At 37.6% G+C, this 12007-nt stretch overlaps 1 protein-coding gene across 4 annotated transcripts in view; it reads right to left on the bottom strand.

Moving 5' to 3' along the window:
• The window catches only part of LOC143259021 (protein Fe65 homolog), a 324885-nt gene that overhangs the window by 248480 nt on the left and 64398 nt on the right, over positions 1-12007 (bottom strand). The gene's annotated exons all lie outside the window — the stretch shown is intronic.

The following is a 12007-nucleotide window of genomic DNA, read 5'->3' on the forward strand; positions in this document are numbered from 1 at the left end:
ATGCAAATAATCTCGACGCGAGTAGTAATATGTAGATTATATTAATCCCCAGCTGGCCGAAAACTCTACTAGAACTAACCTCGTTTGAAATGTACACCGGAATTTTTCGAGAGACTTCGCCTCGGTTATTAAAAGATTCCACTGCATTATTATTCCTATGAATTGTTAACAAAAAAGCATCACGAACATCTGTCCGAATGAACACGCGATTTGAATATTTCAACTTTGTGTTTATACATTTGAAATGGACTTGCTGTTACTAAGTAATTTCATTTCATCGTCTGCGTCATTTTTGTAATCCGTGATTTCAGGGCGAATTGCGTTGTTAAAAAAAAAATTGTTATTGTTCTAATAATTACAATTTTCATCTCATGATTATTTATATCAACAATGATCGTTGCTTTTACTAGTATCATTTCCGCGAAAATCAGTAGATATCATCTTTCTCTAGTCATGGCGGTATTACAGCGACAACGATAATGCGAGAGATAACATTAGTTATTGATCAAGACATGCAGACACATTGCAACATTATTTGCTGGCGTCTAGAACAAGTGTGTTGTCGGGTAAATACATACATACAGTCGGTGTGAAAAGTGTTCGTACGATCAATTCAAAGTAGATCTATGAATATCCATGCCAGTAATTAATTTTACGAGGAAACAATGATCAATAAATATTCTCAGACGTTCGTAAAATATATTTTTTGTAAACAGAATTATATTTCCTTTCGGCATTACAAAAATATCAACAAAGACAGACATATGCTCAGAAACAGACGCGTAGAAAGTATTCGAACAGTTAAATAACAAATAAAAAAACTATGAAAATAAATCAAAGATTTAATGGTTTAATAATTTGTGGGATTGCCTTTTGATCTTAAAATAGCGTCGAGCCTTCTTTGCATGAAACGCACCAAGTTGGATGTTGTAGCAGGCTCTATGTTATTCCACTCTTCTAGTAAAGCAACTTTTAAACTTTCTTTAGATGTAATATTGAGATTACGAATTTTTTTCTCCAGATAATTTTCTGCTGATTGTGGCGGCGTCTTCAAGTATTTTGGAGTGTTATATAAAATTCATTGCCTAGTATTAAATGCAGGATGCTTTGGAGCGTTGTCAGGGGTGAATATAAAATCGTTAAGTCCCATTTTATTTGCACTAGTATGGAGGTGATCTTTAAGGATGTCAAAAATATACACACTATGATTCATGAAACCATCGATGAAATGTAGAGATCCCACTCCAGCTGCATTTATGCAATCCCAGATTAATACAGAGGCCACGCTGTGTTTCGTCGTGGATAGCAGATTTTGTTGTTAAACTCAGTACCTTTTTCCTCCATACTGTGAAGTAATTTTTGGTCCGAAATATTTCGAATTTGCTTTCATCTGCGAAAATTACCTTTCTCCAATATTGCGTTGGAGTGTTAACATGCTGTTTAGCAAACTGTAATCGTTTCTTACGATTCACTTCATTTACAAAATATTTTTTCCGTGCAATTCTACTGTGATAATCATTACTTCGTAAATAATTACACACAGTACTAGCCGAGACATATATATTATTATTGTTTTTAAACTCTGCAGCAATTTGTTCGCCACTTATACGTGGATTTTGTTTAACTTTACAAATAATAAGTCGTCTATCATGCTCGTTTATCCTTCGCGGTCGTCCAGATCGTTTTTTATTTTGAAATTGTTTTTCGTGATCCAAATGTGCCAATAATACTTTGAGTAGTAGATTTTGGTCTACCCATTATGCGAGCAATTTCCGATTGTGCAACCGGACAATAATATTACGCACTTCTACCGTTGTTTCGAAAATGTTGTGTGCAAACTGGCCGGCTTTATTATTACTCGTTATAATCAGAAAATCATATTGTATTTATATCTCTATTAAATACACAAAATAGACATTGCACGAATACTTTCAATGCGCTTGTTTCTGCTGTTTTTGTTGATATTTTCGTAATGCTAAGAAATCATTGTTCTCATACAATTTATTACTGGTATGGATACAGATAGTTTTACTTCCAATTGGCAAACTGTACAAATATTTTCCACGCCGACTGTACATTGTATATACGTAACTTCAAGGTCGAACTTCCGATAGTCTATACTGCTTCTACGATAATCAAACGTTACAGGCCGTAATCATAATGTTGCGATTACAAGCGGAAATATGAAAAAACATGCTATTAAATACTTACTGCGTCATTCAGAACGTTAAACAATTCGTTAACGTGCATAGAAAATTATTGTAAACAATCCATATCTGACGACGTTTCTTACGTCGCTCATTAAAATGAAGCTACTTGGCACTTTCGTCGATAACGATATCTTTCAGCCATATCCCTCCTCTATTCACGTACAATATTGCGGAGAAAAATTCCATGAAACCTCGGGACAATAACAGAAACAATTCATTCTAGCAATACCGCTACCGAAGGCATCGTTATTATTTTATCGTTGAGTTGGTTCGAAGAAAAGGAACAATGCTATGAATCATTCAAATTCTGCTCTGCCTTAGCAGCGGTATTACGATATCGCAAATGCTCATCCAAGACCGCATTTGCAGGCCCTGGTCGTTCGAAATTTCACCTATCCACGCGCCAACTCATCCAAGATTCTTTCGGAAAAACGTGCCACAGAATTATCTACGAGAGGTATTGTTTAAATTTCCGTTATAGGCTCAGATAAAAAAGTAATAGGAAAATTTAGAAAAAGCAATTTGCTCATCGTTTAGTAGACTAGTACCTTTATCATCTAAAAACAATGCAAGTCACTTAGTCCAGTTTTAAAAAAGTTATTGCGTTTTAAAAGTTGTACGCTCAATTTTTTGAGTAACCTTATCTTATAATTAGAGCGAAGATTTTATACATTTATGACAACAATTGGTGAGAAAAAAACAGTGAAAAGTCAATGTTATATTGACCATTGAATTTAATTATATATATATTCATTATTGACCATTGGATCGTTAATATAAATTGATCATATTCGAATTATTTTAACCCTTTGCACTCGAGTGGTGACTCTAAGGCACCACTAAAATTGTTATATCACGTTTCAAGATAATTTTTATATTACCAAAGTTTAGATTTTAAACATTACTGAAAGTGTAGCTGTTGCATGAATCACAAGACTCAATTTCGTACGCATAAAATGCACTTTGTCGTGTAAAATGAAAGTAATACAAGTCAGAAAAATTATTTTAGATTTACAGTTAAAATGGGTTCGAGTTCAAAGCGATAAAGACAACGTAATTTCTATGTGATTTCAATTTCAAAAAATCGATGGAAACAATTTTCATTTTGCGTAAGGATTCGCAGTCTACTCGTAATTATATTTCTGTTTACAAAATTGTGTATTTTAAATGTCACTATAAAAACTGATAATCGAACAGAATAAAAAGACTGTGATTAGCACAGAATTTTACTTCGCTCTCAGGAATAAAAATACATGTTATTGTAATTATTTGAACTGTATTATCGAAGAGTGAAGCCAACCTTCGATACAGTCACGAAGCGATCTAATGGAAGTTAAGTGGCTCCACTTTGTAACAGCGATCGATTGGCAACTTAGCAAACATCCGTGGAAGTTATGGGTCAACCCAATACGCCCATCAATATCAATTCAAAGGTTCCTCAGTACTGGGAGAATTAAGAGGCACCTATCACAGCTTATTATCTTCCATTGTCGATGGTCCCGACGAAGAAGCAACCCTAGCTCAATCTCAATTTCCAAGGAATTATCAACGATCTATCATCGCGATTTAACCAAGGGCCGGCTGCTCTATCATCGTTATCTCCGTCGAATGCCGACAAATGGGCCACGAAAAAAAGAAACACAATTAATCTCGGGGAGTTTCGGGGGCCGATTCGCCGGGTCGGGCGAATTTGCAATGTTGAAACAGCGTTTCGTCGGCTGATTTATCGGCCTAAGAATTCGTGACAAGGTTTCGGAGTTCGGGAAGCCATTATTCACCAGCGAATCGGTGCATCTGCGGTGAACACGGTGTAATTCCCCGGAAACGAGGCAGATTCCCGAAGCGTCAGGTGGTTCCCGAGCCACGTCAGATCGATGGAAACGAGGTTTAATGACAAAAGCGTCATCGATGGGCTGCTCGATATCCATCTTACATAGGTCGAGACACGCGTGGCGTCATCGGCACTCTGCGCTGCTTTTTCTCGAGCCCGGTCGATAGATGCATTCTCGCCACGTACGTAAAGTATTCGGCGACGTGTTGCGAAAGTTCAGCGGAGTTTTGCGCGGAAACTGGCTTCGTTCGACGTTCGGGAGTTATAGCGTGTCCGTTTCTTGCATTTCTCAGGGACAAAATGGTGTCGCGAGGCTCGCGATCTTTTTAATCCCAGCCACAGCAATAAAAATCCACGGTCACGGTAGACAATTCGTGTCGTGCGCTCGCTGTCCGTCGGCTGCGATAAATATTTATGAAAAGAGAAATCACGATTTAAATTAAGATCCGAAGAGAGACCGAGAGCGAAACGACGGGAAGTAATTTCGCGTCCGCCGGGGCAAGAAAGGAACTCTTCCCATCGAGAGCAACTTGTTATCGCTAAAGTGACGCATTTTATATATTCCTTGCACGTTTTTAAAGTGTCCCGTGTCAAAGAGTTCTCGGGGAAAGAAAGAGCGAGAGAGAATCTCCTCCGACGTAGCAGCAGCAGCAGCAGCACGAGTCTTCGTCCACTCCCCAGAGAGGATTTTCCTGAATTCGTTTCAACTGGATTTCCTATCCGCCAGTCAGGTACACTTCAGCGTGAGTACACACACATACACATACACACAGACAGACGCGCACAAGAGAACACGCACACATAAGACTTTCCCATGTCACGCAGCGAACGCGAACGAAACGTATCTTCGTGGAACAATATTTTCGCTTGCCTCCCTCTCGTGATCTCTGCCCGGACTGTTTGCCGGGATATACTTCAGGTAGGGAGAACGAACACCGTGTATTATCACCGTCGAATCGGGTTTCATTCGGTCAGATTCGAGTCGAACTGGAAACTCGTTCCCTCGCAAATCCTCCGGCGCATGTTTCTAAGATTTCATGGGGAACACTGTTGTGCGAGTTTTTGTCAACGGGACACGGGAACCTCCCCTTCCTCTTCTGCCGCGATCGTCGCGGTATACGAGTCTGTTTCGGGTTACTTCTTTCGTCGCTTACTTCGTGTAACTTGCTACTTTCCGGGCATCACGCTGTTCAACAAGTATTGGGTCATCTCGAAAGTAATACGGTTTTTTTCTGGTAACGCAATAGAAAGCACATTCCACTTTGACTCTTCAGGGTCGACGTCAGCACGTTGGGCTGAAGAGTATTTCAAAATTTGTTGCACGGCTGGGATTGTTAGGTGCGATACACTTTTTTGCAGTATGCAATATACTGCATTTTGTGCATTACGTATTGGGTCATCCGCAAAAGCAATGTGATTTTTGCAGAGTTAGTTTGGGAAAGCACAATCTACTTTAATTCTTGTACCGATTGACGAATGTTTCACGATCTATTACACAGAATCGGATTATTAGGTGTGATACACTTGCATGATACACCAAAAATATGCAAATCACCATAAGGTTATAATAACGTGAACTATAATATCGTTTTCGAGAATATTTTCAAAATTGATAATTCATGTTTCTGTCCTCAAGATAGGTATGTATTTAGTTAACGAAGATTAATTAGAAACGTTTACTCAAAGTTAAAAATCCAAAAAGATAACAATTTGTAAAACAGTTTTATTATTTATGTCTGTGGAGGTCACATCTGATCTGCTACACGCAAAGTCTTTTTATAAACATTTGTAAACAAGCCTGTTACGTTGTGGTGTGCAGGTTGTTTACTGGATAAGGGCGGATAATCGCAGAGTCGACATTTTGAGTGACTATAGGTAGAGTAGATTTAACACTCTACTGCACGAATTTTTGTAGAATGTATCAGTAGCTTGTTTTTTTATTGCTTGTATTTCTATTCCTGATTCTGGAAATGCCATAGCAATGTAATACAGACGTAAAGCTTACCAAAAACAGTGACAGATGTTTGATATAACATATCTTTATATAATACTGATGACAATCAAAAATAGAATTCTTTCATTCTGTAATTCTTTATACAAACTGAGAGAAAGATGTTTAAAAAATGATATGGAAGTACGTTTGTCGAGGTTTGAAACAACTTTCTGATTTCATAAATCAATTTTATAATTTTCCTAATCGCAAATGAAGAAAATTTGAAATGAATTAATTCTTTGCACTCGAAGTCATTCCAACTCTAAATTAAAAATCGTTTTTCTCTGACCCACAGTGATTTCATTTTATATGATTTAGTGCATTTTGTGCATATGAGATTGAATTTTATTGGGACTCGTGCAACAGTCACGCGTTTAATAGTTTCTTACATCCGTATAAACAAATTTGATAATGTAAGAATTGTTTTGGAACATGATATAACAATTTTTAGTAGTACTTCAGGGTCAACACTCAAGAGGAAAGGGTTAATAGTGTCAATAATTACGAGCCTGCCTATGTCATGAAAATACAATATTTGTGTAGAAATTAACACTACTACAAACAATTTATATTTGATACCGTATCTCTTAATATCACCGCGATTTAACGTTAGAGTGGTGACGTAGGTCAAATTGACTCCTAACACTACTGGTGATGTACGACAAATTGACTCCGTATCGCTACAATAGTAGTGACTTGACTTCGTACCAATAACGATGACTAGAAGACAAATTGACTCTGCACCAATAGTGGTGACCTGAGGTTAAATTGACTCCGTATCAATAATGATGACTTGACGTCAAATTGACTCTGTATAGCTAATGGTACCAGTATTGCTATGAAGTCAGTTTAACATCAAGGCACTATTATTGAAGCTGAGTCAATTCGACATCAAGTCACCATTATTGACACAGAGTCAATTTGACGTCACGTCAGTCACGTCACACAGTGGTCACCACTTGGAGGTTAAGACGGACTTTTAGAATCGTGGTCTCAGCGAAGTCAATATAAAATTTGGATGTCTCAAAGATTGGTGATCCGAGCCGATCCCAAAGCCGCAGAGGTTAAGTCGATGAGCCGAAAGAGATCGAGAGTTTGCGAGAGGGTGGAGGGTGCGAATAAGGGAGGGCTGGTGATCGATTGCGTCGGTACATGCACAATAATAGGGGGATGGAGTCATGTATCCGGGCTAAACAGCCCATTTGCCCTGCACAATGGAAGCGACGTCGCTGTGGGCTCGACTTAATTACCAGAGGCTGCCTTTGGCGGAGATCAGAGAGGCGAAGTGAGGCGAGAGGATCCCCAATCGGGAGCAGTCTACACCTAAGCCTCATTTAACAGACTCCCAAGAATGCAAAATTCAGGGACAAGTCGATGCTCTCCAATGATAAATTTAATTAACGCGTTACCGGAACCCGATTGCCGGAACAATCGTCGTGGAACACGAACTAAATAAACCTGATAACCGCTACGCAACGCTTCGCTACTGCCGTTAAACTCCCATCATGGTCCCGTGTTAGATTCAAACGAATTAATTCGCATGGAAGGTTATGGTCACATTCGTAACAATGTAGCCTACGGCCTTGTAGACCGATTGAACCAATCTAATTTCATGCGAGCGATCATGCTCAACTCTTCAACGTTCTCACGTCGCCATGTGAGCTGCATTGTATCTAAAACTCCATGTTGCACTTAGGAATTCTTCTCTATGTACAATACATTCACCACGAACTTTACATCAAGATCAAAATATATTGCTCGGAATCAGAGTTGGACAAAATTGTGTTTGCATAGCGGATAAGAAATAATAAGGATTAACAAATACAATTGTGTTCGACATTATCGAATAAATATACAATCTAATAAAAAAATATCTAGAAATATATCCGAATAAAATTTTATTCGAATAAAAATTCATCCGAATAAGAAGTGATTTGTTCTTCGAATAAGAATTTATTTGTACAGCAATTCATTCGGAAAATAATCGATTTGAATAAAAATTATAGAATTTTATATGGTACAGTTATACCACAACTTATTGATGATTTTCTTCCATGTTACTTTTTACAAATAACTTTTTTTTTCAACTGTTGTATCGGAAAGTTTGTTACTTTTGAGTAGATTGATCATTAATGCATAACTAAATAATTTCTCTTCATGTGTAAAAGAAGTCTTACATTCCAGGATTCATATTTACTTTTTAATAAAAAGAGTTCATTCGAATAATTATTTTAAAGAAATATCTATATATATATTGAAAACAATTCGAATAATGACCCATTGTTCTCGGAACAACATCACAATTACAAACGTCATAATTCACAAATTAGATAACAAAATGTACTATGGAGGTTTTGATGCTTTTTATTATTGGGCATGGACATGTCAGCGATATTTGTTAAACACAGAATGCCAAACACACATCCCGCTATTTCCGAATCTGTTATCTGCGGGATTCTATTCCATACAAACTATACTATTCTGTCCTGAGGTTAAACACTTCGGTTTACTGGGCTGGTATATTCGGAGGTAACAATATAGCGAAGCAGTAAACCCGTTGGGACTGTAAGCAGAAGCTCATTTTGCGGATTCGGGCCAGCTGAGATTCCTGAGTCGAAGAGTGCCTATAGCGTTTCGGGAATGTCCAGGCGGTGAAGATAATTAATAGAACAGAAAACTGCTTCACGCGGCTGTGAGAAAAGTATCTTTCTTCATTTTAAAGACGTCCACTAAACGAGTGAAAATTATAAATACCAAGTTCAGCCGTCATTTTCGCAGGCCCAAGTTTTTAAATTTATAATTAGTGAAATTGTAAATGTACACTTATGGAGAAATTATGTAATCAATTTGTTCCTTTAAATATATGTTCTAACTAAAATCGCTATAATATTTAATGTTATATTATAAAAATGTTTAATATTTTTATCACGTTATATAAAATACAGGGTGTTCCACAATTATTTGAACAGCCGAAAATGAGGGGTAGCTGAGGTCATCTGAAGTAACTTTTTCCTTTGCGAAAATGCAATCTGCAGCTTTGTTTACGAGTTATTAACGGAAAACACTGACCAATGAGAGATGACGGCGCGAAGTTCGACAGCCCGCAGCACGAGGCTTCGACAGAAGGTCGGGACGGACTCGAGCCGCGTTCGAAGTATTGAACAAATCACGAAGCGAGAATTCTCCGGATTTTTTTTTACTACGTAACAGTGATATTTTTAAGAAAAACGCTGTTCACCTTTACTTTAGAACGTGTGAAAAATATTTACGAATTTTTCGGACCCGAAATAGTAACGTGACGGCCGTTTTAATTTTCCAGTGTGCATGACACCTTGTGTGTAACATATGAAATTTTTAAGCAAGGTGTACAGTGAAGATTAACAAAGTACAAAAATGATATTTTAATTTAAATAATTCCGTGCCGAACACACAGTTCAACGAATGATTCGCAAAGCTAACTTAATAAATAATAATTGTGTTAAAGGACGAAAGGAATATGTTTGTCAGAGAAATATGAACAATATTATCAATAACCTTGACATGACCTTGACCATGACTTTGATATGACCTTGACATAACCTTCATATGACCTTGATATGACCTTGACATAACCTTGATATGACCTTGATGGCACGGAATTATTTAAATTAAAATATCATTTACGTACTTTGTTAATCTTCACTGTACACCTTGCTTAAAAATTTCATATGTTACACACAAGGTGTCATGCACACTGGAAAATTAAGACGGCCGTCACGTTACTATTTCGGGTCCCAAAAATTAGTAAATATTCTTCAGACATTCTAAAGTAAAGGTGAACAGCGTTTTTCTTAAAAATATCTCTGTTACGTAGTAAAAAAAAATCCGGAAAGTTCTCGCTTCGTGATTTGTTCAATACTTCGAATGCGGCTCGAGTCCGTCCCGACCATCTGTCAAAGCCTCGTGCTGCGGGCTTTCCGTTAATAACTCGTAAACAAAGCCGCAGATTGCATTTTCGCAAAGGAAAAAGTTACTTCAAATAACCTCAGATACCTCTCATTTTCGGCTGTTCAAATAATTGTGGAACACCCTGTATAACGATTGTTTTCAGTGCTTCGAAAACTTCATGTTAATAGCGATCAATGTTGTCGTGATGCCCACAAGGGATGTTAACTATAAACCCCCCCCCCCAAATCATCATTTATTAACCCAATGAGTGAACACTTTTATTATCTTATTACATCAACACTTACTATTTAGGTCTATAACTACATATCTTACTGTTGTGCTTCTTGTTATCGACCAACTCGTTTTCATTGATTGCATTTCACGTATGTATTATGTGTTATTGTGAAAATTATGAGTTAATTCTATTATTTGAATCTACCTTTTATGTCTGTCGTACAGTGTCATTGCTTAAAATTCTACTTTAGAATTTATTGTAATAATCTGCAGATATACCTAAAAAAGACGTTTTAAATATACGAATATATAATACTTGTAATTTTGCATTACATATGTAGGATCCAGGGGCCATTCACAAGAATACTGACGCATATAAATGTACGGAAGAGCACATTTTCCGGAGCATTATTCAGTATTGATCGTAACCATGGATGACACATGATGTGCGTGGGACTGAGAAAATCAATTCAGGAGATTCTAAACGAATAACGTTCGATGAAGAGCCATTAGATCCGTCCGGTCATGCATCTAAATTCTTATCGATAATTCCAAGATAAACTACACGCGAAGTTCGAACATTCTTACTTCCGCTCTTTCGTTACTTATCTCTGATACAGAGGGCGGCAGAGTATACCCCGAGACGGAGCGGGAAGAGTTCCTGAGGAAACAAAACAGTTTTCCGATAGTTTCGCCTACATAGTGTGAAAACGAACAGAGTTAGCGGAGCCCAGCCATTAGCCTGGCAGTGGCAGTTCCCGGTATGTATCATTGCGGGAGGAGGATAAATTACGGACCGACTCCTGCTATTAGGTCATGCCACATAAAGTTCCCGATTTCAGAACAAATCACAATATACTACCGAGCAAATGACAGGCAAACTTTGCGCGAACTAAATTCTGTTTGCCACATTTTCGTTCGGTTCTCTTACTCAATTCAATTACTCCGCGTTCTTGTTTAATTGTTGTAAAAATTGTTTGGATGCAACGATTACGCTGTTTATGGGCTTCGACGTTTAGGCACAAGGAACTGGTTTTCTCTCTCGTAATCAACAGGGTTATAGTGGGGGGTGTAAAATTATATCTCAGTTCTTGCAGTTACAGTCATAGTCATCCAGTTGTTTACACTTATTAGACATTTGTTTACTACTAAATACTGATACACGCGGATACACTTTTTATAACGATTTGTATAAATTTCGTCTTTTACATTATAATAAAGTATATCACACCGTGTATAAAGTGTATTACTTATTTTCCGCACACATCCATCAAAAATAATAACATTATCAGTGTTATTATGATACTACACTATCTTATAAAATGGATTCAAGTATTAATTTAAGTAATATGAAGTACAGTTTCGAAAATAGTTTGTTCGCGACAGGCTCGTTCGATGACAGCGATAATAATTTACTAATGCAAGGCGAGCGACAAATGTTCATCAATTAACTGACTATGCAAGTTATAAATATTTTATGACACATAGTTTTTTTTAATGAATGCTAATTACAGTGGCACCGATACTTCCGAAGCAATTTTAAAACACTGGCAACAGATTTCCTGTTCGTAAACTCAAGGATGTACTGTCCGTTGCACAGAAGAAGTCAGCCGAGAAAAGTGTAGGACGGATTCTCACCGACCCACCCATGTTAACACCCCCGCAGAAGTTTCCTTTATTGGCAGAAATCATCCCTTCCTACTGGCCCCAAATTAGCTGCTATACAGTATTTCCACAAAACGAGGGACTCGAGTTCGGCCGATTAAAAACAAACAACGCTTCCTGACTCCCGTCACGTCTCGCTTCCCTGTG

This window comes from Megalopta genalis, chromosome 3 (genome assembly GCF_051020955.1).
Source record: "Megalopta genalis isolate 19385.01 chromosome 3, iyMegGena1_principal, whole genome shotgun sequence".
NCBI lineage: Eukaryota > Metazoa > Arthropoda > Insecta > Hymenoptera > Halictidae > Megalopta > Megalopta genalis.